Genomic DNA, 7,942 nt, shown 5'->3' on the forward strand with positions numbered 1-7,942 from the left:
CTTTCATATTTATCACCAAAAATCACTTCAATTGCTCCTTATTTCTGCCATTCCAGCAGTGACATTGAAGGAGAAAACAAGAGGAAGAAAACTCCATTTTCATCTTGAGTTTAGCTCATTTGAGTGAAGAATCAAGAAATCTAAACCGATTAACTTCTAAATTGGGAGCTTAGGAAGCTTGGAGTGCTAAAGTTTTGGGAAGGAAAGGTGAAGAATATCTCTTGCAAGCATCTTAGTGAGATAGTATGGCTACTCATTGTAGACACCAAATTTTTAGGGTATTTTTGTTTACTATTATTTTTATTTTTTTATTTTTATTTACTTTTAGTCTTTTATTGTTATTTTTAAGTCATTTTATCATAGAATTTATTGAAAAAGAAGAAGAAAAATGATTCACAAAAAAATATGCTTTATTTTCTTTTAGTTTACTGTTATTTACTCAAAAAAAAAAAAGAAAAGGAAACAGGCTCATGCACCCGAGCTACACAGGATCCGCGCCCATTTCTTCACATAACATTTCAAGCAGGCACCGCAACTCCTTGTTTTGGTTCACCGTCGGATGATCCACAAGACTAATGACTTGGCTTCCATCAGAACCCTTTAGAGGAGGGTTTAGGGTTTTGTTTGTTATAAAAGGAAGAGATGACGGCTGAGAGTTGGGGGGAGGACAGACAGCAAGGAAAGGAAGAGACAGGGCGGCGGAAAGAAAGAAACTGAGGGAGAGTGAAAAGGAGGAGGAGAGTAACAGCGAGGGAGGTGAAGAGGGCTTAAGGCCAAATCGAAAAAAAAAAGAGAGAGAGGCTGCCGGGGAGAAGAAAGAAAGAGAGAAAAGGAAAAGATCCGAAAGAAAGGAAAAAAAGAAAAAAACTGCAATTTTTCTCTCAACAAAGGTGGATTGTCAGCCATCTTGGAGCTCTCATATCTTTCCGACCTTTGGTTCTTTTAAGAAAATTTTAAAATCTGCTTAATCTACAATGTAAAAGGAGTAGTTTCGGTTCAGACATCTGGAAGAAAACACCACGGGAAGCTCTTCAAATCTGGCCATAAACTGGCGCCTTCATCAACCTTGGAGCATCAGCGACGAAGCTTGCGTCTTCCTTTCTTGAATCAGAGCGACTTCCTGGGGTGTTGTACATTCATATTACTCCTCTAAGGTAATCACGTATTCTCCTCTTTGATAGTCTTAACACCATTTTTTTTCATGAGAATTCAAATCCACAAGACATGAGTCTTGCGTTATTTGCTAGCTGTCAATGTTTTATGGTCATGGTTGTGACTTTATCGTTCAGATTTTCATGAACATTAGTTAAGTGCTGGTCTTTTCAATCATCTGATGAATTTTCGTTAGTCTCTGATGGGTTTTGATGGAAGAAATGAGAGGGTAATGATGATAATCTTGCAATTATGAATCAAAAGCTTCATTTTTTTTCCTTCCTAGTTATCTTGTCAATAGCTCTCTCGACATGAATTGCATAACCTTGGCTGATTGCAACAATGTTAACAGAGTTCCCTTTTTGGGGTTGCTGAAACTTTTGGTCTATCTGAAGTTTGAAATCTGCTTGTTGTTTGATTGTTGTATTGTGCATGAATTTGCCGCAAGTTCTTTTCTTTCTTTCCTGCATTTCCACGGCTAGTAGCATGCTTGGATCTTCTCGGAATGGACAATTTTGCTGGGGGTTCTTGAATGGGTTTTGATCTGTTTGCTTTACCTTTTATGGTGATAAATGGGCAAATGGTTGGCTTTTGTTGGAGTTCATGCGCGTAAATGGTTGCCGTATTGTTCAGTGTCAGAAATTAAAAAAAAAACCAGCAACCAGAAATGTTGCAGTGAAAGGGTATCATAAAGGAGAAAGCTATAAAGCTTAGTGATCCTATTCTGGGGCTCATTTTTGCATGTTTAGATGTTAAATTCCAGTGGTCTTACTATCTAGATTAGAGCTTTAATGTTTTAGTGGAGAAAGTTTGATCAAAGCGTGCGTCTGAATCTGAAGTTTGGGTACGAAAGTGAAATGGCAGCAGGTTTGAATTGCAGTGACCATCTTCGTGGATTGCATGATGTTGCCTTGAAAATCCTTGTACGGATGTCTAGTACCTTGGTTGATTTATGGTCCGAGTTTTAGCATGTTTCATTGAATGTTCTGGTTTGATGTTTTGAGCAAAGATTAAGGATCTCTTCTGTTTCTTTCCTTGTTTTCTTGCTTGGATACTCTCTGTTGGGATCACTAATGATAGACAATTATGCTTGGGTTATGATAAAATTGACAATTTGAGATTCATGTGAGTTGGGTTGGCAAACAATGAGCTTTGTGCATTTTCTGGTATGAAATACGCATGGTTTGAAGCTGCAAAAACTTGCAGCAGAAATTCGCAGAAGTAGAGAAGGTTTCAGCCTTCGTTGCATGCATGAATCTATTTCTGCATATTGCACTTCAGTCCCTCTAAATTACCCATAATGCTACAAAGGCCCGATGATGTTCTGATTTCTTACAATTAGGTCCTAGAGTAATTGCAATTTGAACCATTACTTAACCCCTTCTTTGCTCTTGGACCTTGAATTTCCCAAAATGTATTAATTGGGCTTGAGTGATTGGTTAATATTTGCAATTGGGTCATTGGTGGTTTTTCTATTTTAGAAATTTGATCAATGATTTACTTTCCATGGAAATTATGCATTATTTGATTTCATTTAAGTTGCAATTGGGAGGGATTTGGTGATTTTATTTATACTTTATTATTTAATTGGTGCCTTGACCCTTTTTATTGTTTTGAAGCTATTTTTCCTTCATTTGAATACCAACTCAAGGGAGGTACACCTTATCCTTTATTTTTGACTTTATTTGACCCTACGTGCGTATATGTGTCTTATGTGTGCAATTGCATGACTTTAAGTATTTATTTCATTTTCACTTTATTTATTTCTTTAGTTGCTTAGTTTTTACTTTAATTTTAGTTCAATTTTATCATTTGGGAGGCACTCGAATGCCAAAATTGTAATAGTTAGGGATTTAATTGTTTTATTCCTTCTTATTTCCCCTTTTAGATTGTAGTAGGCTTCCCCCTCCTAATGTAATAGTTAGGGTTTCTTTGTTTTTCTTTGTGTGATTTGCATGCGTATGTGCTATGTGTTTAATTGCTTTTCTTAGGGTTTGGCATCTAGATATGCATGCTTATGTGTTATGTGTTATGTGAATTACGTGCTCACATGCCTACTCGCTTTAATTATGCATATTTACTTATGTTTGTATGATGGATGCAAATGCACGAAACCGTGGCTAGTCCAACGCTAGTCATGGTCTTTCCCTCGAGCTCTTACAAGTCCAAAGCTTGTGAGAGAGCGCTAGTGAAGGACTAGTCCAATGCTAGATCCAATAGGACCGTCCCTCGTTAGTACATTCGCATGCCTTCATCCCATGTTCATGCATTTTTTTATTATTTTTACATTTTTGCATAACCTTTCTCCATTTTCCCGCATTTGAAGTATGATCATAGGGTTTTTTTTTCCATTTCATTCTAGTTACTAAGCTCATTTGCGTGCGTAGGTTAAGGATACCCCTTGAATATGGGATATGGACGAGTTTGGCTTTCTAGCCTTAGCACGCTCATATTCCCTCTATTAAAGGGACAATTGAGTCACGAACATTAGTCCCCCGTACCGGACATGATGCACTCCTTTAAAACATGTATAGTTCTATAATTATTTCATCCCTTTTCTTTTCTTGGAGTCTCATACTTTTTGTATTATTTGTGACCTCTCCAAAGAGTCATTATTGGGCGTCACAAATTAATGTGATTGGCGCCGTTCAAGCTTTGAAGAGAAATTTTGCCCCTCGATACCCTCCTAGGTCTAGGGTTGCATTCATATAGCACGTCCAAATGTGATAAATCTTTTGGTTAAAATAAGAAAATCCTTGACTAAATCACGCAACTAGCCTTGGCTAGGTCGAAAGGGTGCCTCGAATTTTTATCCTTGCCTTCCCTTTCTTCAAATATGACTCCCGAACCTTTTTCTTTGATTTACGCAGATTTGGAGTCGTTTAAAAAGGGTTTTCCATTTTTTCTTTAAAATTTCATTTTAGGTGACTTGGTACACCTTAACTCTATACCAAGTGGCGACTCCGATTTTTATTTCAAAAACCCTTTTTAAACTATATTTTGGGTCAAATCGTCACATTTTTAAGTCCCATTTAGACCCATATTTCTCTTCATTTTCTTTGTAAATTAAAATTCATTTTCAAATCAAAATTTCACTTTTCAAACCATTTATTTTTCTTATAAAAAAATGGGGCGCGACAGCTGGCGACTCCACTGGGGATTTAGAGAGTCCGAGCAAATTTGATTTAGTCAATCTTTTTCTTCTTTTAACCTCTTCATATATCGCATTTGGATGTTTAGGGTTGCATGTTTTCGTTTTTAGGGGTTTTTGCATTTCATATCAACTCACTCCCTCGTCCATTTGCGTACGATTATTTTGATGGATGGATGGTTTATTTATGTGATTCCGCGCCTTGCATTGCATTTGGGTGGGGGGATATTTCCCTAGAGCCTTGCGTTGGGTTCTTGATCCCTCCCCTCCAAACGAGCACTAGCATACGTGCATACGTTTTAATTTTTTACCTTTCATTTATTTTTCTTTTAGTGGCTTGTCACGCCACTCCACCCCATTAGGATTAGGCGACCCACTTGGACGTGTGATCGCGACACGACGTGTGCGTAGCATGATCCGAGGGGTCACTCAATCTTCCGCTTTAAGCTTTGGGTTAATAGTCTTTAGCTTTTAGTTGAAGGTTGAGGATTTTTGATAGATTCGCTCAGACATGTAGCCGTAACACGACGTGTGCGTAGCAATGTCTGGGGAATCGCTCGAGCCACCGACAAAGAACCTTGGGATTGGTGACCCTTGGTTTCCAAGTCTGAAGGCTCGGGGACCTAAAACCTATCGAGTCTAGATGCATTATGTGAGAACCCGTATTTTTCCCTAATAATTTTCCTAGGGTTCGATTTTCATTTTTTTTATATTTTGGTTCTTGTGGCTTGTTCGAGCACGCTTTTACTTTCCCGAAACGTTTTAGATCGCGTGTAACTGCTCGTTAGTCCTGGCGAGAGCTGGGCAGGCAGTCCGCTAACCCCTTTGGTTCGCCATAGGGGAAGGTGGGGTTGTTACACATTAGTGAGCCAATACCTCATGCATCCATGATAGCTTGCCTAGGGTAGAGTCTGCCTTGCCTTCTTAGGGACACTATTCACGAGGGGAGGGATCCAACCCCTTTTTCCCTTTTATTGCTTTATTTCTTTGTATTGATTTTATTGCTTTATCTCGTTGCTACAATGTGTTATGTGTATTTATCTGGCTGAACTAACTTTTCTTGGTTTTGTGTCTCCATTGCATTCCTAAACCCTAGCAAATAAGAGGTCTGGCATGACCTTCTTTTAGAACCTACCCTTGTAGATAGGCTATTGCACGTTTAAGAAATTTCGATATATTTCGTTCCTAAATTAATAATGCCATATCATTTTAGGCTTACCCTGGCAAATAAAGGGTCCCTTAGTGATACGAATCCTAGGAGGTGTTCATGCCTTATTTTTAGATCCAACAAAGATTCAATGGGGGCCAATGAATAGAGTCAAAAACAAGGAATTCATGTTGGAAATCCAATGTTCAAATTCCTTGAGAGAACCGAGTTCAAGTCTATTAGTTTACTACTTTGCATCTTTAATTGCTCAAGTCATTAGTTGGTTAAGTAGCTGACTTTATGACTTGTTCATGAGTCGTGTGATTAGCTCATGTTGAGCATAGGATTAATTTGGTCATTAGTTTATTATTCATGTGATCCTTGATTAGTTAGTAGATCTATTAGCTAGTCTTTAGCTTAGGTATTCGGCAGCCTCAAGAGATAAGGGCCGTGGGTTTCCAAGTTGATTGCAAAGCCTTGTTAGTTTCCTTATTCTAATTAGGTTAGGAGTTGAGTCTTGTAAGCCTATAAATAGGCATCAATTGTCATTAATAAGGGTAGACATTTTATGAATTAAAAATTGAGAGTTTTCTCTTGGCTTCTTTGAAGCGACTTTGAATACCTTAGAGTTGGTCTCGAGGATTCAAACCGGCTTATCAATTCAAGACCATGTTGAATTGTGGCGCCTTCTATCCTTCTAATCAATCTCGAGTTGTCCTTGATTGGTTTAGAATCCACCAAATTTATCCATAGCTTGATCAAGATAGATCCTTTCGCTGCCTGTACAATTCGTGTCTTCAAGAGCGGGAGGTTGGAGATTCGGGTTCGCGTCAGTTGGTATCAGAGCTTCGGCTCTTGATCCAGGTTAATATCCCTTTTCTTTTCTTGTTTACTCATTGTTCTACTACCAAACCCTACCCAATTAAAAAAAAAAGAAGAAAAATTGCACCTTAGGGTTTGAATCTCCATAGTTTTATTTGTGTCTAGTTTCTTGTTGCTCATCGTGTTTGTTTCTTGTACCAAATCTGTCCGTGTCATATTGCTATTGTTTCCATTGTTGGTGTCCAGCAATTATATTGTCAAATCAATGTGTTAGTCGTGCCCAAGTTGCACCAAAAAAAAAAAAACCCTTGAGTCGTTAGTTTTGGTGCTTTGCCGAAATTCTGTTTGTGTTCTTGTGCTGCCCAAAGTTTCTGTCCAAACTTGTCGTTGTGTTTTGCATCTGCAATTCTGTTTGTGTCCATAATTCTGTTGGGTAGTCGTGTTCTGTCCAAGAAATAACAAAAAAAAAAAAAATTGCAGCGGCTAGGGTCCTTTCCCTCTTGTCGCATCTTGTTTGGGTTTGTCGTGTGTAGCATTCTGTCCAGGTTTGTTTTCCCTTGTTGTTGCCGTTAGTTTTTGTCTTGATTGTGGTCTATTCTGGTTGGAGTCTTGTGTCGTTTCGAGTTGCAAAACAACCCAGCAAAATCAAAAAAAAAAAAAAAAAAAAACAAGGAGAAGGGTCCGTACCTTATTGCTGTTTAAAATCGTTGCTGGAATTTAGTTATTGGTTGCTGGCCGAACCTGTTTGCCTCTGAACTTTCAGTTTTGTGTTGTAGTTGGCAAATCTTGAATGCCAAAAACATATTTGGGGAGTTCTTGAACTTCTTGATCAGCCTTCTTGAAATTCTCGAAAATCAGATTTGGAAACTCTTGGGAAAACCCTTGGGTCTTGGAAAACAAACTTCAATCCTTCTTGGCCAGTTGTGAACCTTGATCCAAAATTTCAATAGTGGGACTGAATCTGGTTTCTTGGGAAAAAAAAATTCCTTAGTGAGCCGCAAAAAGAAACGAAAAAGAACAAACAAAAAAAAAAAAAGGGAAGAAAGGATTCGGCTCTCCAAAAGCAATCAGGTTTCCTAACATTGATTGGTTTCCAAATTTGAGATTCCAATTCACGGTTGGCTCCTAATCCCAACTGGCATCCATATCTTGAGTTTTAATTCTTGATTGATTGCCAATACACAACCAACATTGAACAGCCCCAAAACCACCCCAAATCAGTCTCCTAAAACCACCACAAGTCCTTGTCCAAGTTGCGTTAGGATTCATTGATCTCCAAGGACGGTTGGACTGATTATTGTAAATCGATTGGGCTGAATTTCAGGGACCCTTTCTAACATTAATTGAACATCCTAAAAGCACCTTTCTCCCTCCAAAACACTGACCAGAATTCGGCACAACAATAGCTCAAAATTCCAGTCTTGCGGGTAGGAGTCTTTCTAGGCTTCCAAAATTTCAGCTTTTGAGCTGTGAGTTGTCTCTTTTGTCAATCATCTAGAGTTGTTTCCAACGGTACTTGAGTCATTTAAATCTTTCTAAGTCAGTTTGCTATTATCCTTCAAAATCCATGAACTTCATTGCTACTTTTGTGATTTTTAATTGACTAGTTGGTTGTGATCCTTAAGTAAATTCTAATTTGTTCAAGGAACGTGAATAAGAGGCCTTGAGAA

This window comes from Coffea arabica, chromosome 10e (assembly GCF_036785885.1).
Source record: "Coffea arabica cultivar ET-39 chromosome 10e, Coffea Arabica ET-39 HiFi, whole genome shotgun sequence".
NCBI lineage: Eukaryota > Viridiplantae > Streptophyta > Magnoliopsida > Gentianales > Rubiaceae > Coffea > Coffea arabica.